At 36.3% G+C, this 24,845-nt stretch overlaps 1 protein-coding gene across 1 annotated transcript in view; it reads left to right on the forward strand.

The window, feature by feature from the left end:
- Positions 1–24,845, forward strand: part of SORCS2 (sortilin related VPS10 domain containing receptor 2) — a 1,789,666-nt gene that overhangs the window by 52,488 nt on the left and 1,712,333 nt on the right. The gene's annotated exons all lie outside the window — the stretch shown is intronic.

The raw sequence follows: 24,845 nt of genomic DNA on the forward strand, positions 1-24,845 counted from the left end.
AGGCATACATTGTGCAGAACAGGCATACATCGTGCAAAACAGGCATACATTGTGCAGAACAGGCATACATCCTGCAGAACAGGTGTACATCATGCAGAACAGGTATACATTGTGCAGAACAGGTGTACGTCGTGCAGAACAGGTGTAAATCGTGCAAAACAGGCATACATTGTGCAGAACAGGTTTACACAAGAACAGTTATAACCAGGGATCAGCAAGTTCTCAAAGTCAACACTGGCTGCATGTGTAAATAAATAGAAAGCTAGCCAGACATAATAAGACTTACACAAGTAAAGTCCTGAGAGCACTTAAAGCTTTACTGGAGAGTCCTTGAGGTTTCAGCCTGTAGTAATCGTCCTTAGCAATATGCCTATCTAAAGATTTATATTTAGGTTTTTTTCCTGCCTGGAAGTTGAAACTTGGCATTGGTTTGTTTGGTTAAAGTGCTATTTCCGCCATAGTTTGCTCAGCCATCTTCTATATACATTGGGTTAAATATGCTAAATGTGACATTATACTGTTAAATGCCCTCCCCTTTTGATGTGTTCCCAATGATCCATTTTAATTTCCTGGATTGTAGTAAATTGTTTATAAATAGCTCCTTTGTCTTTATTTTGTCGTTTGAAGTAGCTGCTTTTGCCTGATTGACCTACTACTCATACTGAGAATGTCATTATTACATTATTAGCTATAGAAAAGATAAGTAGCAAGAGGCAGTAGCAGAAATTATTCTCACAGTAGGCTTGTAGGTGAGCCCTGCACATTTAAGGAATTAAATAAACTAAAATGTTATCACTTGCTTGTCTGAATATATGGTCCCTTCAATCTTTTTTTATCTGCTAGATTGGTACCAGTTACAGTTACAGCGCTATACGCAGCTTCTGATTGGTCAGTTCACTCCATGCATTTACATTTCCAGGTTAATATCAACAGTACACAAAGTCACCAATCAGAAGCTAAGAAGGTTTTGCGTTCGTCCTATAATGTCCCTTTAATACTTAAAGGGACATGAAAACCACATGTTTTCTTTCATAATTTAGAAAGAGCTTGTGATTTTAAACAGCGTTCCAATTTACTTCTATTATCTAATTTGCTTCATTCTTTTGGTATCCTTTGTTTAAAAGCATATCTAGATAGGCTTAGTAGCTGCAGATTGATAGCTGCACATAGATGCCTCGTGTGGTTGGCTCACGCATGTGCATTGCTATTTGTTCAACAAAGAATATCTAAAGAGTGAAGCAAATTAGATAATTGAAGTAAATTGGAATATTGTTTAAAATTGTAATATGTGTCTGAATTATGAAATAACAAGTTTGGGTTTCATGTCCCTTTAAATGCTTATTGTTTTGCAGTCTTGGCTGATATATGGAGCACACAAAATCTTTATTTATATTTTTTATATCTTAGTAAACTATTTTCTCAATGTAACTTGTATTAGCATTTCAACTGACCATGAAGCATTTTAATGCAAAGGTTGACTGTATCACCTCACAATTCACTGCCTGCTAACAAGTATTCCACCATCTGTTGCAGAGCTTTAAAAAGGAAAGAATAAAAAGTATCTCAGGTTAGTGAACAGAATGCTGTCTTTTAGCTTTTTCATCACATGGACAGAATTGTAATATCTTGTATTAGTACTACAATTTCTGCTGATTCATCCTCCTAGTTTCACAGTTTTTGTTTAAAAGGCTGTAGATGTTTTACTGAATCAAACCTGGTTGATCTGAAAACATGTTCATAATACACAAATACGATACGCATTAAAACGAACATAAAATCTGCTTGTGATTAAAAACAAGACTCATAGCTGCAGAATGGTGTCATTTCAGCAGACACAAATCGCACAAGGAAACAGGTTATAAAACACATCACAAAAATGTCATCACTTAACAAATTTTGAAAGGATTCTTTTCCAATTTGTAAAAATAAAGAGAGCAATACAGGAATATTTCTAAACTGCTAATTTGGGACATACATAGAAATAAAGTACAGTCTAAGAGATGCATAGGCATCCAAATATATATTATACGTTTACAAGGCAGCAGATATTTAATAATATGTAGTACTGCCAAATTGCATAGTAATGTGGTTAAAATGCATAAAGCATAAGTATAGGAATGCATAACACTTATTCATAGGAGTACAGTACAGAAATAGATACAGCATATCTGTAAAAAGCTATCTCTGTGTAAAAAAGGAAGATATCTTACCTCAAATGTCCCTCAATAACCAAATCCCAATGTAGCGGGACTTTAACATTCAATCATAAGGGGACCTACTCAATAGAGGGCCATGGCTTCAAAACTGTTTTTGGGTCCTTCAAAGGTAACTCAATAGAATATAGAAGCTGCTCTGTATAATGATTTTGATTTTGAGTATAAATAGATGGAAAGATATGTAGATAGATAGATAGATAGATATATAGATAGATAGATAGATAGATAGATAGATAGATAGGTAGATAGATAGGTAGATAGGTAGATAGATAGATAGATAGATAGATAGGATAGGATAATATGAACTTGCATCCTGCACTTATAAAAGGCTACCCTGCATTAGGATTGTAAATGTTCTGCACACACCTATATACAGTATAGACTGACTGCAACAGGCCCCCCAGCATATGGGCCCCGGTGCCACTGCACCTCTGCACCAATCAAGATGCTTATCCTGGGACTAGCAGGAGCATGTGCAGACGCAGTATTTTCCTCCACAGTTTACAGAAATTTACCCCAAAATCTTGATGGAGACATCAGTGAATAGGCATAAGAGGTTGGAGGTGACTGTTTAGATGAAACATTTAAAAGTAGGTTTCAGTAACCAAGGTGAAGCAAGTTAGTGAGGGAATTAAAATCTGGTAGTGTCTTGGGGAGGAGATGGTGACTTCTAGAACTTCTAGAGATGGCAGCAACAGATTGGATTTAGCCTGGATATGGGGAATGAGGAAGAGAAATTAATGTGACTCCAAGACATATATGTATATACATGTGTGTAAATATATATATATATATAAATTCCTGTTTAAAGCATACTCTCACCCCATAAACATCCGACAGGGTGCTAACAGGTTAATAAACAAGAAATTAAGTGCGGCACTCACTTGTCTTGTTAAACTGTGAATTTTAATCCGTGTGACACACGGATTAAAAGTCACAGTTTAAAAAGACCAGTGAGTGCCGCACTTCATTTCATGTTTATATATATATATATATATATATATGTAGGATTAAGTAAAATGTGTCTCCTCAGAAATCTGAGTTGACACAAGTGTTACTCTGTAGTGGGCGCTGGTCAGAGAGGTTATAGGAGATATATATATATATTTCAAGACACCATATCCTTCCTAGATGTTAGGGGTGCCCTCTGAAATAGGTATTGCTTGGTTTCCCCTAGGTTTCAATTACCATTTTCAGTCATAATTTACCTATGCACTTAACATCCTATGCATACATGTTTACAATATTCTTTAGAACTATTTAACATGGTTGTGGTCACTATCCGTTTTAGCAAACATAGATCCTCAATGATTAACATGTTGGCCGATTAGTGCAGGTATTGCACTTCCATCCTCTGTTAGAGGTGTTGTTTGTTGATTCAGGCCAAAGTGCTGACTGAATGAGTGAATGTTGCGAATTTGATGTCCTAGGACTGTGTGACCTTAGCTCTTTGTGCATTTTCTGTATGTGGTTCCCATGTAAAGCCAGTATCAGGGTCTCTATCTGGTATAGGCTTGCAGGAACTGTGTTGCACCGTTTTGTATTTATTTAATTTTCCCTGATAGGGATGTTTGTTAAGGTTATTTTAACCAATTAAAATGAAAATGCTGATATCCCTGTCTTTTGTGTAGTTACTTATTTGGTCTCTACAAACTCCTCTCTCTTAAAGTTTTTCTTAATTAATATATATATATATATATATATATACAAATATACACATTGTGTGTATGTATATGTATATATATATATATATATATATATATATATATATATATATATATATATATATATATATATATACAGTATATCTTTAGGTTAATAAGCACTCTCACCAAACTGGTCAGGTAGGCACCAGGGTGCAAAAATAGGAATAATAGACTAGCAAGAAATAAGCACTCTCTGGTTTTGTAAATTAAATAGTATATTTAACTAGCGTGATGTTTCTATTACACAGAGTTGTGATTAAATGGTAATTACGAATAAATCTGAACCTATACGGTAACTGGACCTAGTCACTATTTGTATTAGGACTACAATAGGTTATAGTAGCACAATAATATAATATTATCGAGCATACCCCATCCAATGATGAGTCGTATATAAATATGGATTGATTCGATAGTCAAATGCACCTAAAGTAATATAAAATTTTGTGTAATATGTATCTTAGTTGGACAAGATTAAAAAATGCCAATAAGTTGCTTCGTTAAGATCTGGTACTTATTGTAGGTACTGTATCTTTCAATAGAAACACTAACAGTGATTATACTTTCAAAATAATCAACTTGTGTGGTGTGTTATGATTCCCACATAAGATATACACTTTGTACCTATTGGGATAGTAAGAGCCGCCAATAGCAGTACAAATATAATTATGATATGAGCGAGGACTCTAACATATCGTTAGCAAGATTAAAAAGGGCACCCATCTACCCTTATACCCCCTTAACATATTTCTCCATACTTGTTTCATTGACTACTCACACAACAAGTGATTTATTGCTCTTGCAACACATATGCTTATAATCACCTATAGGTGATATTCAATATAGTTCAAGACACTGCAGCACGTTATCCTTCAGATATATACCAGAGTTAATATTTTATGGTTATTATACAAAATCCTATTTTAGGAGATTGTCTCTTTATCCACCATATCTTTAAACCTATATTGTAATTACAGACTCTTTCCTATATAGAGTCTGTTATAGATGCTTCCAGTACCTTTTGCCTAGCAGACATTTCATTCAGTTATATTTGAGACTCATATTATATTGCTGCAATCTGTTTTATTCATGTGTTTTCACTCATTTTAATAAATTAACAAATAAAGATTATTATTTTTTTACACATATTCACATTGATACACCTCTATGTCTAAAGGGCATGAGTGATTGAAAGTGTAACCTGTCCAGCCCTTTGCTGGAATTGTAAATATATGACTGTGACCAACCCAGACTTTTAACATTTTATAACTATTGAAAGGTATCCATTTCCATCCTCTCCCCAACTCTCCCAGTCTAACAGCAGGATACTTTAAATGAGCAATATAATTTTCCCCTCAAATCGCTGTCTTTGTAACATTGAAAGTGTAAGGAAATATGTTTGGCATAGGCAGAGGGGTATACATAATCTTAGACTTGGGGAAGACCAAGGTTCAAACTGGTTCAAACAAGGCCCTCACATTCTATGTCTATGCCTTAGATTATTTTTAGCAGCATCCTAGTAAGACACTGATGTGTCTAAATGACATATTTCATAAAAATTGATCTTAACTCTAGTAAGCTAGATATATGAATCCTAGGAACTGAAGCCAAACATATGATGGTTAAATAAAACACTATCTCTATAGCAACAGCATAACCCCAGCTGCCAATGGTCAAAATCAATACTCTTTAATATTCTTTACTGAGATTTTAAGCATTTGTTTCTAATAATGTGTGAAAATGTTTCCTGCTTCTGTCGTTTTAAATAAATGGTGTAGCCATAAAATATTCACTAGCAAATAAATGGTTATTAGAGCGTTAAAGGAAAATGAAACCCAAAAATGTTCTTTTGAGATGCAGACAAAGCATAGAAGTTTAAAAACATTTTCAATTTACTTTTATCATCAAACTGAATTCTCATGGTATTCTTTGTTGAAGAGATATGTATCATGCACATTTCTGGAGCACTACCTGAGAGGAAACACTGCTGCCACCTATTGTTCTTGCAAATGTATAACAGTTCTAAAACTGCTGCCATATATTGCTCCAGTCACGTGCACAATCCTACACCTTCCTACCTGCTTTTCAACAAAGGATACCAAAGGAACAAAGTAAGTTTGATAATATGTGACTGGACAATGGTTTGAGGAGATATGGCTACTGGTTGGATCTGTTGTTCCAAGACTACACTGATCAAGTTAAATCAATAATCCTCCTATTCTTGCTCTCATATTACAAGCTGTAAGTCGAAAGTTATTGCTTGAGTGAAAGCCACAGGCTCGTTAACATCTGGAGGTTGTATAGAGCGGCCACGCTAACTCCGTCTCTCCATAGATTTCTATTGGGCACTACAAAACCGTCTTTTGGCTTTTGCTCGAGCGCTCTAAGGTGCTCTAAGATAAGTGCGCTGAAGCTGACGGTGCACTAAGTAACAGTTAAAATAGCATTGATTTTCACTCAAAAGAAAATCTTTTTAATTTTAAACACGCACACACACACACATATATATATATATATTTCAAAATTACAAGAGCAATGCAGTAATACCTTTTAATTGGACTAACATTACATAGTAATATACCTATATCTATAACTATATGTGTGTATATATAGAGACAAAATAAAGAGGCCACTCCAAAATGATCAGTTTCTCTAGGTTTGTGTTTGAGTAAAATGAACATTTTTGTTTTATTCTATAAACAACTGACAACATTTCTCCCAAATTCCAAATAGAAATATTGTCATTTAGAGCATTTCTTTGCAGTAAATGACAACTGGTCAAAATAACAAAAAGATCTAGTGTTTTCAGACCTTCAATAATGCAAAGAAAACAATTTCATTTTCATTTTTAAACAACACATACTAATATTTTAACTTAACAAGAGTTCAGAAATCAATAATTGGTGGAATAACCCTGATTTTCAATCCCGGCTTTCATGCAAATTGGCATGCTCTCCACCAGTCTTTCACATTGCGGTTGGGTGACTTTATGCCACTTCTGGCACAAAAATTCAAGCAGCTCGGCTTTGTTTCATGGCTTGTGACCATCAATCTTCCTCTTTATCAAATTCCATAGGTTTTCAATGGGGTTCAGGTCTGGAGATTTGACTGTCCATGATAAGGTCTTTATCTCATGGTCCTCCATCCACAGTTTGATTAACCCGGCTGTGTGGCATGAAGCATTGTCCTAAAAAGAAAAGAATGTGATAAAGCACTGGTAAGGATATATGATCTTCAGGAATCCAAAGTCCTTGAAAAAAAAAAAAAAGGAAAATAACAACAAATAGTGAAGTCCTATATACACAGATTATATAAAAAAAGAGGTAAATGTATCTACTCACACTCTTGGGAGCTATAACTTAGCTCTCAGTAACACGGCTCACATGTTAAGGTATAGATGGATCAAGGGACATCAAACTTCATAAAACAATTTATTTACTCAAGTAAAATCACTCAGGATAAGGGAACAATTGCAAAACACAAAGCTAACTGTAGATTTGCCAAACACAGCGTTCATAGACAGCTGCAGAGTGTCCCCAAACCTCCTTGTGACAACAGTGTTCCAATGGTTCAATCAGATCCGACGTACATTTCACCGGTTGTAGCCAGCTTTTTCACACACCTCTTTTATGCAAAACATTTGCATACAAAATAAATATTTTAAAATAATGTAAAACTGTCAATAAAATATGGTCTCTCTATGGGGACAGTTTTTATAGTTAAATGACAGGAAAATCAGCTATAATATATAAAGACAGTATATTGCATTTTTTTCCACTATGCCTGTTTAAATTTATTGCAGCCTACATTTTGAGTTTAAAATCTCTTTAAAACTTTCAGAAACAAATTTGTGACAAGATTTTGCTCATCTGAAGCATGAGAGAAAGACTTGAATTAATCCGCATACTAAATAACAGCTGATTGTTGGTAATCTTTAAACATGCTTAATTAGTGCTGGATTAATAACAGCTGTTCATTAAATCCTTTCCTTAGATTTCAGCAGGTGCAAACTATAATAAGAAAGTGAAAAATGTCTTTATAAAATTTGGAAGCTTTTTCTTTATAGTTTAGGAAGTCATTTATCAAGAGCTTCTGACAGCAAAAATGCAAAACAATCAATTAATAAGATAAGATTGTGTAAATAATTAAGAAAAATATGTGTTTTATTCTGAATACTTCTGTTAAAAATAGTTTTAAAATGTGTTTTTTTATATATTATTTTATAACAACTTGGAGTATGTGACATTTGAGATATGATATAGGGCCAGGTTCTCAAAATTTTGCATTTTACTGTAATTTAAGGGTCTCTCTTTTTATGGAACTCCCATTAATGAAATCGAAAATTCACAAGGTAAATATTACCTTTAGACCATTTCCTGAGGAGCCTTGTAATGCTAATGGGAATTCTCATAGAATTTTGCCAGACCAGAGAGCTTCAGAGAATCAGACCCATAGTGAGGTAGCTATCAGCTAATAACCATAGCTGCACCTATATGCACAATATCCCAGTCAAAAAGATCACTACACCCCTCATAACAGGGGAGCTTTTCTCTGGAGAGATCCTGTATCTCCGTTGTAACTAGGAATGGGCGTATGTTTTGCAATATTTGAAAAATTAAACAAATTTTAACACGTGTTTGTTCGTTTTGAATTTCGAATGTTTGTGCAACATTCTAACATTCGTTTAGTGTAATAGTATTTCTAATGCTTTCTTTAAATGTAATATTTGATTCAAATTTTTTTAATTATTTGATTTGAATTTTGCAAAATTCAAATTTATATATTTGTAATAGTATTTCTAATGGTTTCTTTAAATGTAATATTCAAATTATTCAATATTCAAAATAGAAACATTCAAATTGATATATTTGTATCTACTATGTATCAATTTACTAAATTCCCTACCACATGAACTATTGAACTTCTGAATAGTATTTGTTAAATCGAATGTTACATTCGAAATTTCGACTGTGGACATTTAATCTAATTATGAACATTCAAAATCCAAAGTGACATTTAAAAAAAACTGTAAATAGCATTAGATTATAGAATTTTTAAGAATATTTTTAAAGAATATTTGTTGTAAATCGAATTTCTACAATAACATTCTAACATTCAAATTTGAATATAAACACATTCGCCCATCCCTAGTTGTTGTTACATTACAGCACTGGTATTAACTTGGATGGGTGACACTATTCCCCTAAATCATAGAACTGTGTCATTAGATGATTTATTTAAAAGTAAACGGTTATACTGGAACTTTGTGATTATCCTGTTAAAACAGACCACCTGGCAGCAATTTCTGGCATTTTATTTTGTGTGGAAGGCTTATAACCAGCTCTGAGCTGTCCCACATTTTGTTGAGTTGGTCACAGCTTATGAGCCCTGCCCCAGTGTCCCATACACTGCTCTTTCTAAGTGATCCAACTTCTCAAAGTGAAACCAAAGGCCACATAGCCACACCCATTCAGTGGCCTTACCCCACAGCAGTCTTTATTACAAATGCCCCATTCACCCTATCCATGAATCCTTCTAGTCCTAGAAAGGATCTGAGGCAAATATGGAAGGTATCTTTATGGGTCTTTTTTTCTACTAAGGTGATAATGATCCAGCCCAGTAGCCAAAAGTGGCCTTGCATGTTTTTGTTGTAGTTCTCATACTGTCTCTTGGAACATGAATGAAAGTCCCAAAATAAAGCAAAAATTATAATAGAAGTAAATTGGAAAGTTGTTTAAAATTGCACACTCTGTCTGAATCATGAAAGAAAAATGTTGGGCTTCATGTCCCTTTAATGCACATGGGTACTGAACAGAGACCACACTTCTGATTGGTAAGTATGCACAGGGCATGTGCACCAATCAGGCATGTATGTGATACGGTTCTCTTTTTTTTTTTTAAATGGCTAAAGCAGCCTTTTTAAATGCACAGCTCCAGCATACTTAATTATATGTTCCTTTAACCACAGTATATATTTGTTAGCGACTACATATAACAAACATAACTTTATCTAATGAAAACTGTTATTGCCGCTACTATAAAACCCACAGTCCTTTGCTTTGTAAAAAAAAACTATGTACATATCATTGTGTGCAGTTGCTGAGAATACATAAGTCCTTTGAGTAAGCACTTCAAATGATGAATTACTTGATTACCCAATTGAAATGAATGGTCTTGGAGAATATTGTATCCTCAAGAGGAGAAAATAATGAAAAAAGTGTTGCTACAGAAGGAGCTTAAATGTTTTGATGCATCTCTGGCTGGTTTATATGAGGAGATAAACTATACTTGCACTGTCTGATGTTGACAACTTGTCATTATTCATTTTATTTTCTGCTTCTATGAAAATGTACTTTTGCTGATTGTATTTAAGAATTTTTTCCAGAAACTTCACAGTATGTGCCTGATCCTCTAGGATGTTACTAGACTCTTAAATTAAAGGGACATGATGCTTAGAAATGTTCTGCCCTTTCCTGGGCCCATACAATTGAATGCAGAGAGTTGACAGTTGGCCATTCCTGATTTAAGGGATAGGGAAGTCAAAATTAACTTTACATGATTCAGATAGAGCATACACTTTTAAATTAACTTCTATTTTCAAGTTTACTTTGTTCTCTTGGTATCTTTTGATGAAAAAGAATATATTCATATCTTCAGCTGCTGCCATAAACTACTGGGACAAAGTAGCAAAAACACAGCACTCACTCACTGCACAGCACGGAGCAGGCTTACCAAGCCCAGTATAAACATAAAAGAAGCAGAGATACTCCAGCTGGTGCCAAGTCCAAGACCTTTATTGTGCAAAGTGGGATACAAAACAGCTACTGGGAGCTAACCAGCGATTGGTGCTTACACACATTTGTCTTTTATCATTGGTTCACCAGATGAGGTCAGCTATCTCCCAGTAGTGCATTGCTGCTCCTGAGCTGACTTTAACTTTGTGGGATATGCAAGCGACAGTACAATAATATGGGTTAATAACTTTATTATAGTGGTGGCGATGTCGCGGAGCGGCGGAATAGGGGTTAATAACTTTTATTAGTGGTGACGATGTCGGGAGCAGCAGATTAGGGGTTATTAACTTTAGGTGTCGCCGATATCAGGGGCGGCAGATTAGGGGTGTTTAGACTTGGGGTTTATGTCAGGGTGTTAGGTTTGAATGTAACTTTTTTCCCCCATAGACATCAATGGGGTTGCGTTACGGCGATCGCCATTCCGCGCTTCAGGTGTTAGTTTTTTTCTAACACGCTCTCCCCATTGATGTCTATGGGGAAAGCGTGCACGAGCACGTCAAAGCAGCCCTTGGATTTTGTGCGGTATGGAGCTTATCGCCACTATATTGCACAGACAAGGCGGCTTTTTAGGAACTTGTAATGGCAGCGCTATGTTGCGTTCGTTTCGCACCCTCTATAGTGCAAAACTTGTAATCTAGGTGTATATGAATTCCATATGCTTGAATGAGGTTAAAGTGAAAAACCCTGACTTTGCCTTTAGTGTGCCCATGAGCAGCCCCTGTTTACCTCTGAGTCACTTTGTGTTCTATACCGTGAGAGTCATTAAACCAAATAAAACATACATGCAAATATTTTACTTTTATAAACATTTACACAACCTGCTAATCAATTGGGTATTACAAATGCTGCAATTGTAATGAATGTTTTTCTATGTTCTTAGATGTTCAGGTTTATATGCAAGATATCATGTACTGGAGCACTTAACACAGCTGTATATATATTTATGGCAGAAACAACCACTAATGAAACACTGGAAAAGATATGTGAAGAGGACCTTAATTAATTATAAACATGATATCACCCTAATAACAAGCAGCCTAATAAGTATTAAAGTACTCAGTGAGTAAGCCCTTGGGATGAAACGCGTGAGACTATCAGTTTCTATGCTTTTGTACTGCACTGTGTACAAACTTGTGTAATTATTATCAGGATTTTTTTAATTATAACTGCTAAATTGTTAATAACAGTACATTTTATATATATAGCGATTTTTATTCCTTTTCCTATCACTAAGACGTCAGTGTAGAGTGCAGGTACTTCTTTACAGTTTCTCAAACTTGTCTCAGAGTACGTCACAGGGGTTTACATGAAATGGAAAGGTGTCTGCTCCAAAAATTGTGCTCGGTGCCCTGTACTTTTCCAAACATCTTATTAGCCAGAATATAGAAGGTAGGTAGGTAGGAGGGTGGTATAGGAAGGGCTTCCATCTTAAATTTTTTTTTTTTTTTAAAAGGAAACAAAACTTAAAATAAAGTTTTCATTCTATTTTATTAAATAGAAATGTTTCTGATTATTTTTCGATATGTGTTAAAATAATTTACTTTTTAACACAATTTCTTTTCCATCTCCTTTATTGGCTTTTCTTAACAACTGAAATAAAATAATGTATTAGCAAACACTGGCTCCTAGTTACTTTATATAAAAATAAAGTAGAACTGCTTGTCAGTATTCCAATAGATTTTATGAGCAGATATTCTGTACATTATTGCTTCTAGACATAATATTACTGAACCACATTGGTACATTCTTTACACACATTTGCTCCTATTTTCCATTGTGTCATATTTGCAGAAGGTGCATTTTGTCCTTTATGTTGATTTAATAAATATCATTCCGTTCCGCACATAATAAAGGCCAACAGAGTTGTAAACATTTAATATTACTGGATTTCAGCAGACACTTTTCATGGAAGACAACTCCTGATTTGTTCAGTATTCATTAATGTGCAACTCATTAAAATGAATCTAGCTGAGAAGGAAATAGAAGTCTGCCTGCAGAATGCATGAATGGGTCTCTGCAATGTGTCCCTTGCTGAGTGAGAGCCAGTGCCACAATTTACTAGACATCTGAGGCTTGTATTAAATGTAACAACTCCAAAACACATCCCCGATACAGAAGATTAATGCTCACACTTAACCCCTTAGCTCCCCGAGAGGTCTGGAACCCAAAGGGTTAACTAATTTTTTTAGGGTGCCTTAGAAAGAAGGTGTTCAGTTCCCTAGATGTGTAAATAATTCATAGGACTCTCAAGTAAGAAATTTTTTTTATGAATTATCTGCTATTCTTTTCTCTGACTTTAATGATTTTTTTTCCTTAAGTAGTTTCTTATTAAGCTCTATTAAATTATTTAAAGGCCCATTAAATAAAGTAGAATTGCATAATAAACACATGTATAATAAAAAGACATACTCTTAATTTCAAATGAGCAATAGATTTTTTTCTGGCAAAGTTCAAAGTTTTCCTCCATTTCCCTGTCCCCTGTATTATGTGACAGCCATCAGCCAATCAGAGACTGATCTATATATTTACTGTGTACTCTTGCACATGCTTATAAATGCTCAGTAAGAGTTAGTGCCTCATAAGTGTGCGCACAAAATTCAAAATGTGATATTGGAAGTAAATCACAGTTCTTTCAGATACATAGTTTTATAAATTACACTACTGTATTAAAGCTCTCTGAATCTGTGAATTTTAACAGTGAACTGTGGGAGATGTTTGAAGTCTCTCACAGGGTTCAATAATGGGAACGTTCGCAATAAAAGCCATGTGAGAGGCCTGTGAAGTATGCAAGATACTATCCAAATAGGGTTGCAAATTGTCCAATATTCAAGTGGACAGTCCAGTAAAGCATTGCAAGAAATATTCATTGTCCCTTTAAGCATAAAATTAAAATACTTTTTTTTAGCTACCTGGCGATGTCCTCTTTTTTTATAGTACTTTCAAATGCCCACAGTAGTCTGGTGAATTTGCAGCTGTATCAGCTATGAATTGGTTGCAGGCGTGCTCCCAGCCAATTTATTTGACATATAGTCATACTCCCATCACTGTGCTGTTTTCTTTTCTTTATTTTAATCTCCTCCCCTTATTCTCTTGCCCCCTTCACTACTCCCTGACACTTCATCAGAACAACTGACGTTTGTGTTTGACTTAAATCTCAACTTAATCTTGTTATCAGATTGCAATTTCCCATAAGTGTGTAAAAATGTGCTGGTAATGTCATTTGTCTTATACAAGCAAATTGCTTTCTTTCTCCATCAAATCCATTACTCCAAGGCTCCAAACCTAGACTCTGAAACCTGGTTTTAGTTTGTGCCCTGAGCAGAGATATTTTCAGTATGCTAAGCAACTAACTGTAGCACATTCAGAAAGTTATTGTTAGTGTCTGTGCACCGTGCAAACACTCATTCTTGTGCTTCCATAATGTATCTAGCACTATTAGAAAACATACCCCTATCTCCAGTGTCCTCCATATTCTCACATCATTTATTAGATCAGACACCTTACTCTGCTACTTCTCTGTATGTTACATGATATGTCAGACCTTAGATCAGACATCTGGACCCACAGCTTCTCTGTATGTTACATGATGACATGTCAGACCTAGATCAGACATCTGGCACCACAGCTTCTCTGTATGTTACATGACATGTCAGACCTAGATCAGACACCTGTCCCTGCTGCTTCTCTGTATGTTGCATGACATGTCAGACCTAGATCAGACACCTGTCCCTGCTTCTTCTCTGTATGTTACAGGATATGTTAGACCTTAGATCAGACATCTGGCACCACAGCTTCTCTGTATGTTACATGACATGTCAGACCTAGATCAGACACCTGTCCCTGCTGCTTCTCTGTATGTTACAGGATATGTCAGACCTAGATCAGACATCTGGCACCACAGCTACTCTGTATGTTACATGGCATGTTAGACCTAGATCAGACACCTGTCCCTGCTTCTTCTCTGTATGTTATAGGATATTTCAGACCTAGATCAGACACCTGGCCCTGTTGCTACTCTGTATGTTACATGACATGTCAGACCCAGATCAGACACCTGTCCCTGCTTCTTCTCTGTATGTTACATGACATGTCAGACCTAGATCAGACATCTGGCACCACAGCTACTCTGTATGTTACATGACATGTCAGACCCAGATCAGACACCTGTCCCTGCTGCTTCTCTGTATGTTACATGACATGTCAGACCTAGATCAGACACCTGTCCCTGCTTCTTCTCTGTATGTTACAGGATATGTTAGACCTTAGATCAGACATCTGGCACCACAGCTTCTCTGTATGTTACATGACATGTCAGACCTAGATCAGACACCTGTCCCTGCTGCTTCTCTGTATGTTACAGGATATGTCAGACCTAGATCAGACATCTGGCACCACAGCTACTCTGTATGTTACATGGCATGTTAGACCTAGATCAGACACCTGTCCCTGCTTCTTCTCTGTATGTTATAGGATATTTCAGACCTAGATCAGACACCTGGCCCTGTTGCTACTCTGTATGTTACATGACATGTCAGACCCAGATCAGACACCTGTCCCTGCTTCTTCTCTGTATGTTACATGACATGTCAGACCTAGATCAGACATCTGGCACCACAGCTTCTCTGTATGTTACATGATATTTCAGACCTAGATCAGACACCTGTCCCTGCTTCTTCTCTGTACGTTACATGACATGTCAGACCTAGATCAGACACCTTACTCAGCTGCTTCTCTGTATGTTACATGACATGTCAGACCTAGATCAGACACCTTACTCTGCTGCTTCTCTGTATGTTACATGACATGTCAGACCTAGATCAGACACCTTACTCTGCTGCTTCTCTGTATGTTACATGACATGTCAGACCTAGATCAGACACCTGTCCCTGCTTCTTCTCTGTACGTTACATGACATGTCAGACCTAGATCAGACACCTGGCCCTGTTGCTACGCGGTATGTTACATGACATGTCAGACCTAGATCAGACACCTGGCCCTGTTGCTTCTCTGTATGTTACATGACATGTCAGACCTTAGATCAGACATCTGGCACCACAGCTTCTCTGTATGTTACATGACATGTCAGACCTTAGATCAGGCACCTGTCCCTGTTGCTACTCTGTATGTTACATGACATCTCAGACCTAGATCAGACATCTGTCCCTGCTGCTTCTCTGTATGTTACAGGATATGTTAGACCTTAGATCAGACATCTGGCACCACAGCTTCTCTGTATGTTACATGACATGTCAGACCTAGATCAGACACCTGTCCCTGCTTCTTTTCTATATGTTATAGGATATGTCAGATCTTAGATCAGACATCTGGCACCACAGCTTCTCTGTATGTTACATGACATGTCAGACCTTCAATAAGACTTCTGGCCCTGCAGCTTTTCTGTATGTTACATGCCTTGTTAGACCTTAGACCAATCTCTTGGCTTTGCAGACAACTTTTGAGGGCTGTTTGTGGCTACTGTTTCCCCAGGCATGGCCCTTTGGTTTGATATTCAAAAGCTCACCAGCATGGAGAGAAATCATGCAAAATTTGGATTATTTTTTTTACACCTTATATTGTAATGTGGGCATCTTTCCTTCACTTCAAGAACCCTGCATAGTGAGATAAACATCTTTCAAACTAAAATTTGTGTTTCTAGCATTTGTTTAGGGACCTCTCCGCACTGACGAGACCTCTTAGATCATCTCACCTGAGCAGCAAGCTTTTTAATATCAGGCCTTATGTGAGCTTGGGAAGAAGGAGAGGGGGAGAGTCAAAGGGTTTAGGCTTTGCTGGGTGGGCCTTGGGCAGTTCTACAGTTATTTGAAATAAACTTCAACATACATGGATGTTTAATAAAGGAAAAGAGGCAGCAAACCAGAACTCCAAATTCTATGGCAGTCTATGGCTCAGGGCTTTACAGATTGGGAGTATGGTTTAGCTGCCCAGTGAGAAGTATGAACAGTCTGTGAGTAGGAGTTGGGTGGGCAACGGGTGTTCAGTTTGTACTGGAACTGATGATCAGTGTGCAAATTTAAGGTTCGGTGCTGCTTAGTGGAGAATATGAAACAAAGAAGGGAGGGACTATAAAACTGAGGACATACCAATTTAGGACTGTGCCATGAAACCATTAATAAATGTGTGGAGTGTGTAAGGTTGGCTGTCAGTACGTCTGTGTAAGGCTTTTAGAAAGATTGTGTGTTTCAGAGAGTGTGTATTAGGTTAATGATAATTTGTTTGTAGGGCTGGACATGACTTTATAAAATTGTATATCAATTGAGTTAATACCATAGTTTTTGAAAACAAAAAACAAAAAACCCCCAAAACCCAACAAACTGTATCAGGCAGTAACATTTCCAGTGGAAGGGAGAACTCTTGTCTTGCATACACTAAGTCGCCTGCTGAATGTTGATAATATATTTAATACATAAACATACAAATAAATGCTTACAGTATAGAAGATTTTTGCCTAGGGTATGACATGCAAATTAACCCTAAACTGTGCTATTTCCTTGTGTAGAGTAAATGATCTCACGGAGTAGCAAATGGGTTCATCCATTAATTCTCTTGTTCTGTTTTCATGGTAACTTGTAAATGTATCCACTTATTTCTATTGCTATTGACTTTTCAGAGACACTTCAATCAGCTTTAAATCATTACATATTGTCGGCAACCGCATTCCACTCAGCCTGGTGGTTGACATATTTCTAAATGCTGCTATTACTTATCCTAAGGGGTGGCATTTTCCTAAGTGCTACTATTTTCAGGCTCCCTTGCGATCTTCTACATGGAAATATTACAAATCATTTAAATGCTATTTTTGCGTTTAACCCTGTGAGAGGTGAGAACCGTATAATATTCTCAGAAACGACTGCATAAATAAACACGATGTGCCCTGCCATTACTGATCTTTCATCTCACTGCTTAATATGTGAGTTAATCACAAATATTTTCTTTTTTTAAATCATGAGTATTTAGCACAGAGCTGTAAGTAAAAAGGTGACAAAAGTAAATGTTTTTCTGTTGTTTTGTATGGAAAAAATATTACCCTTGTTAAAGATTTCTTGCATTATGGGTAGGAAATAGCTTGGGACTGAAAAAGGTTTGGATTTCGGAATAGTTTGGATTTTTTAAGATTTCCATCTTTAAAATGGGACAAGTTGGAGAGGGGATGGGACCAAGTGTAATTAAGCAACAATATCTTATGTAGACATGTGCGCAGCGGAAAAATTTGTTTTGGTTTGTTTCGGACCGATTCTGATTTTTTTCGAATTTCGTTTCGGATCGAATCAAATTCGGATACATTAGAATGTATTCGTTTCGGATTCATTCGGATTTGAATAAATTCAGATGTGTTCATTTCGGATTCGATTCGTAAATTCTGAGGTTTGGTATGTGTTATGTTGATTCAGATGGTTCCAAGTTACACAAACGGAATTATTTCACTGTTCTATCTCACTAAATCTCACTAAATTTAATTTTTATACTGAATTGTGATTAGTCCATGGCTATTCGAATGTAACAAATAAATACAAACTAATTCGGATTTATTCATTACAAAGGCATTCAGATTAGTTTAGTTTCGTTGATTGGGTAATTAAAAAATTCGAATTGATTTGAAACCCCGAATTTGGTGAATTTGTCTGAATTTTGATTCAAAACGAAATGCACATGTCTAATCTTATGTCTTTTAGGCAATTTTTACTTGTAATAATACTGCTTATACATGTAACCTAAAGAATGTTTTATATCATTTTTAATACCTTTGTATACATAGTACCCTCAGAAAGATAGTACAGTACTGTAATCAGAAAGGTAATATCTGGGTGTTGTTTTAAATAAATGTAGACTATTGTAAAATGAAAAGAGCAAACAAGAGATATATATTAACCACCAAAGGTAACAGCTGCAAAAAATGAAGAGAGCGCACCAAACCAAGGAGACATAGAATCACAGCTCTTAAATAATGACTGGTTATAATAGTCCCATCACAAGTATTGGAATAAGTCCCATAAGCAGATGTATATCCTAATAGATATAGACTATTATTTGCCTTTAAGACATAAAAACCAAACCAAAGACACAGAGAAGATTGTGACTTACAGGCGGGGACAATAATAGTTTGTGATATTTTTATTTAAAAAAAAAATATTAAAAAGTTTGGATTTAAGAATGTCTGGATTTTGGAATTCCAAATATGGGGATTTGTACCTGTATTAGTATAGTCTTATGATATGTTGTGCTTTTTTTTATCTGTTTAAATGTATAGTACAGTTAAAAAAGGGAAATGTTTGTTTGTAATTTGCATACTGCAGTGGTAAAGGACCGTTATATTGTAAAAATTACATTTTCTAATATGTGTATCTCATTAAAGGGACATGAAACATTTTTTTCTCCAATTATTCAAATAACTGTCCAAATTACATCTGCTAGCAAAACGGCTTCATTCCTTTAGTATCCTTTGTTGAAGGAGCAACAGTGCAATACTGGGAGCTGAACACATAGGGTGAGGCAATGACAAGAGGCATATATGTGTAGCCACTAATCACCAGCTAGCACCAAGTAGGGATTTCCTCCTGAGCCTACCTAGGTATACTTTTCAACAAAGGACACCAAGAGAACTAAGCAAATTAGATAATAGAAATAAATTAGAAAGTTGTTTAAAATTGCATATATATTTTTTAATACTTTATATTTGATAATGTTATTTTCAGTTACTAGTCTAACCCTGTCTACATGTACTGTATATATAAATTAACACACACATACACAGACATACATACATACCTACACACACACATATATATATATACATATACACATACATACACACATACATTCAGAAATACACACATACCACATGTCAGTCAAGGGAGAAAAGTTACTAGCGTTACTAGTCGAGAGGGAAAAAAGTTAAATATCCACTCAATGCTAAAGATAGGCAAAAGCCAATATATATATATATATATATATATATATATATATATATATATATATATATATATACATACATACATACAAATGTATACATCTATATGTAAATTGACACACACACACACACACATATATAAATATTTATTATAGCAACATGTAAGAAGCTCATAAAAATAATGTTGACATTACAAATATGTTTCATGCACCTGCACTTAAACATAATAGTCTGTGTGCATAATAGTCTAAGTAGCAGTTTGCCGTTAAATACAGTTTAAATGACATTACATAAAAAGAGAAAATAAAAAACTATAATTATAGTATGTAAAAAAATCTATATTAACTACTGCTTATGTGTTTCAGAGAGGAGAGATTTGAAAGAAATTGATTTGTCTGAAGTAAGTAATCATGATGCTAATAATAAATAGGAAAAGATTATCACAGAACCTCTACAGAAGTATACCAGTTAGATACACTATAATAAACTACATATATTTTTAGAGGTCTTCGTTTATTTTATTGTGTTGTAATTTTGCCACGTTACATTTAAACTCTCCCACTTAAATAGAAACAATAAGGAGGTATCAATTCATTTTTATTGGTGAATTTTGTAGAACAAATATCTTAATATACTTTTTCTAAAGGATTATAATACAGTTGGAAAAAATGGGCTGCAGGGCCCATGCATTTATACTGAGGTCATAAGTGTGCATATCATCAAGAGGGGCCATGCATCTATACTGAGGTCATAAGTGTGCATATCAGCATGAGGGGCTATAATGCATCTATACTGAGGTCATAAGTGTGCATATCAGTATGAGGGACTATGCATCTATAATGAGGTCATAAGTGTGCATATCATCATGAGGGGCCATGCATCTATAATGAGGTCATAAGTGTGCATATCAGCATGAGGGGCCATGCATCTATAATGAGGTCATAAGTGTGCATATCAGCATGAGAGGCCATGCATCTATACTGAGGTCATACGTCTGCATATCAGCATGAGGGGCTATGCATCTATAATGAGGTCATAAGTGTCCATATCAGCATGAGAGGACATGCATCTATACTGAGGTCATAAGTGTGCATATCAGCATGAAGGGCTAGGCATCTATACTGAGGACATAAGTGTGCATATCAGCATGAGGGGCTATGCATCTATACTGAAGTCATAAGTGTGCATATCATCAAGAGGGGCCATGCATCTATACTGAGGTCATAAGTGTGCATATCAACATGAGGGGCAGCTATGCATCTATAATGAGGTCATAAGTGTGCATTTCAGCATGAGGGGCCATGCATTTATACTAAGGTCATAAGTGTGCATATCAGCATAAGGGGCCATGCATCTACACTGAGGTCATAAGTGTGCATATAACACATGAGGGGCTATGCATCTATACTGAGGTCATAAGTGTGCATATTAGCATGAGAGGCCATGCATCTATACTGAGGTTATAAGTGTGCATATCAGCATGAGAGGCTATGCATCTATACTGAGGTCATAAGTGTGCATATCAGCATGAGGGGCTATGCATCTTTAACAAGGTCATAAGTGTAAATATCAGCATGAGAGGCCATACATCTATACTGAGGTCATAAGTGTGCATATCAGCATGAGGGGCTATGCATCTATACTGAGGTCATAAGTGTGCATATCAGCATGAGGGGCTATGCATCTACACTAAGGTGATAAGTTTGCATATCAGCATTAGGGGCTATGCATCGATACTGAGGTCATAAGTGTGCATATAAGCATGAGAGGCCATGCATCTATACTGAGGTCATAAGTGTGCATATCAGCATGAGAGGCCATGCATCTATAATGAGGTCATAAGTGTGCATATCAGCGTGAGAGGACATGCATCTCTACTGAGGTCATAAGTGTGCATATCATACAGAGGTCATAAGTGTGCATATCAGCATGAGAGGCTATGCATCTATACTGAGGTCATAAGTGTGCATATCTGCATGAGAGGCTATGCATCTATACTGAGGTCATAAGTGTGCATATCAGCATAACGGGCTATGTATCTATACTGAGGTCATAAGTATGCATATCAGCATGAGGGGCTATGTATCTATACTGAGGTCATAAGTGTGCATATCATCATGAGGGGCCATGCATCTATACTGAGGTCATAAGTGTGCATATCAGCATGAGGGGCCACGCATCTATACTGAGGTCTAATTTGAGTTACATCTGCCATAAGTGATCTGCAGTGATTATGTATCTAATCTGAGGTCTTGTTTAAGCATATATGTGGTATAGGGGTTATGCATCTGATGTCTCATATGAGTGTATAGCTGGCATGAGGGGACTGCAGTGACAATTAATCTTATCTAAGGTCTAATCTGAGTGTTTAGGTGGCATGATGGGACTGTAGTGACAATGCATTTTATCCAGTTATAGTATTGACATAAAGAGTGCTGCAGGAATTATACTCTGCCATCCAACTCTAATGAAAGAACTAAAGGGACAATGCATTTTATTTGAGGTCTGATGTGGACATATAGCAGGGGGCATATGTAGGTTGTAGCTACCATGCTTCTGATTTGATATTGAGTCTTGACAAACTGCTTGAGCTGCAGGGTCCATACGTGTGATCTGATAACTCATCTGAGCATTTAGCCAGCATAAATAAGGTGGCTTCAATGATATGTATCTGATCTAAGTTCTCTCATAGTAGAATAGCTGGCTTGCAAACAAAGTTACAGAGATGTTATGTTAATATGTTTTGGGGTATAACTTGGGTCTGTATAAGTATAGGACATAAAGGGGCTGCATGGGTAGGTATTGGCTCTGAAGTCCTACTAGGGTGTATAGCTGACAAAAAAAGAGCTGCAGAGCATATATCTGAAATATCACTTAGAATAATTTGGATGAACTTTTTTTTTGTAACACAATGCATTGTCTTACTTATTTTTTTAATTAACAATGGTTAGGAAAATGCATTTCATTTATACACTGTTCATATTGCTGGTCCATGACTTTTTGACCATTCCTAATATATATTATCAGAATTGTGATATCAGAAATAAATAAGCAGCAACGATGACTTGGATATGAGCCTTTTGTCACTAGATGACCTTTACTTACTTACTGGTTTTATTTTTCTTATACTACAATCTTGTTCTCTTTCCTTTGTGTTTCTCATTCTAATTTTTTTTCATATTTAAGCACGCAAAAATGCAACATCAGGGTTTCTGGACTATATATAATTGTATGAAGAAAAACCTAAATGCTATAAGCCATTTGCTCCTATGATAAAATAAAAAACATGCATATTTGTACCATTTTTTTTTAAATGTGAGTATTCTATATACAGTCCAATTAAATGTATAGAAGCTAATTTTATATGTCATTTAACTAAGAATTAAGTTAAAAATTATAATTTAAATTTTATTTCAAGTCATTATCTTTAGCATGAGTTTGAGTACACTGTCAGAAAAAAGGGTACGGTTGGGGTCCGTTTGTGAACACTTAGGGTACAACTGCTGTGGTTCTACCCTCAATGGGTCATAATTACACCTTAAGGAACTAATATGTACCATTTAGGTGTAAATAAGGTACAACTATATTTCCAACTGTCAAAGGGTCCATGTCTGTACCATTTAATCCCCCCCAAAAGGTACAATCACTTGTGTGACCAGAAGGTTGAGGGGGATGATTCATTCAAGGCTGCCAAACCCTGCACGTCCATGTAATGAGGCCTATCTATCAAGTCAACTTTGTTGCATTCAAAGGCACCAATACAGTTTTTGAAGTTCCGCTTGAAGGATCCATCCAGCCGGCAAGAAGTTTTCATCCGGGCAGCAAGAAGTCTTAACCCGGGCGGCATCTTCCATCTTCATCCAGCCGGCGAAGTCTTCATCCATGCGGCCTCTTCTATCTTCATCCATCCAGAGCGGAGCGGGTCCATCCTGAAGACATCCAGCGTGGAGCGGGTCCATCCTGAAGACATCCGACGAGGAGCTCCTCTTCAATACGGTCTCTGCCGTAAACTGGATCTTGAATGCAAGTGACGTCATCCAAGATGGCTTCCCTCGCATTCCTATTGGCTGATAGGTTCAAATCAGCCAATAGGATTTGAGCAGCTCTCATTCTATTGGCTGTTCCAATCATCCAATAGGATGAGAGCTCAATATTGGAACAGCCAATAGGATTTTAGCGGCTTTAATCCTATTGGCTAACTGGAACAGCCAATAGGATGAGAGCTGCTCAAATCCTATTGGCTGATTGGAACAGCCAATAGGATTTTAGCGGCTCTAATCCTATTGGCTGATTGGAACCTTTCAGCCAATAGGAATGCAAGGGACGCCATCTTGGATGACGGCACTTGTATTCAAGATTCAGTTTACGGCGTAGACCGTATTGAAGAGGAGCTCCTCGTCAGATGTCTTCAGGATGGACCCGCTCCGCTCCGGATGGATGAAGATAAAAGAGGCCGCATGGATGAAGACTTCGCCGGCTGGATGAAGATGGAAGAGGCCGCCCGGATGAAGACTTCTTGCTGGCTGGATGGATCCTTCAAGCAGAACTTCGAAAACTGTAAGTGGATTGTCGGGGCTTAGTGTTTATTTAAGGTTTTTTTGGGTGGGTTTTATTTTTAGAGTAGGGTCTGGGCATGTAAAAGAGCTAACTGCCCTTTTAAGGGCAATGCCCATACAAATGCCCTTTTCAGGGCAATGGGGAGCTTAGGTTTTTTAGAAAGGGATTTTATTTGGGGGGGGGGTTGGTTGTGTGGGTGTTGGGTTTTACTGTTGGGGGGTGTTTGTATTTTTCTTTAAAGGTAAAAGAGCTGATTGCTTTGGGGCAGTGCACCGCAAAAGGCCCTTTTAAGGGCCATTGGTAGTTTATTGTAGTCTAGGGTTTTTTTTATTTTGGGGGGGTGGCTTTTTTATTTTGATAGGGCGATTAGATTAGGTGTAATTATTTTTTATTTTTGATACTGTGGTGTGTTTGTTTTTGTAATTTAGCGTTTATTTTTTTTGTAATTTAGTATTTTTTAATTGTAGATTTAAATAATTTGAGTAGGGTTAGGGTTTTTTAATATGTAATTTAGTTAATTTAATTGGTAGTTTAATGTAATTTTAGTATAATAGTTAGGGTAGGTTAATTAATAGTTTAATATAGTTTAATTTAATTCTACAGGTAAGTTTTAATTTATTATAAGATAGGGATGTTGTAATTTTAA

The sequence above is a fragment of the Bombina bombina genome, chromosome 2, assembly GCF_027579735.1.
Source record: "Bombina bombina isolate aBomBom1 chromosome 2, aBomBom1.pri, whole genome shotgun sequence".
NCBI classification, from domain to species: domain Eukaryota; kingdom Metazoa; phylum Chordata; class Amphibia; order Anura; family Bombinatoridae; genus Bombina; species Bombina bombina.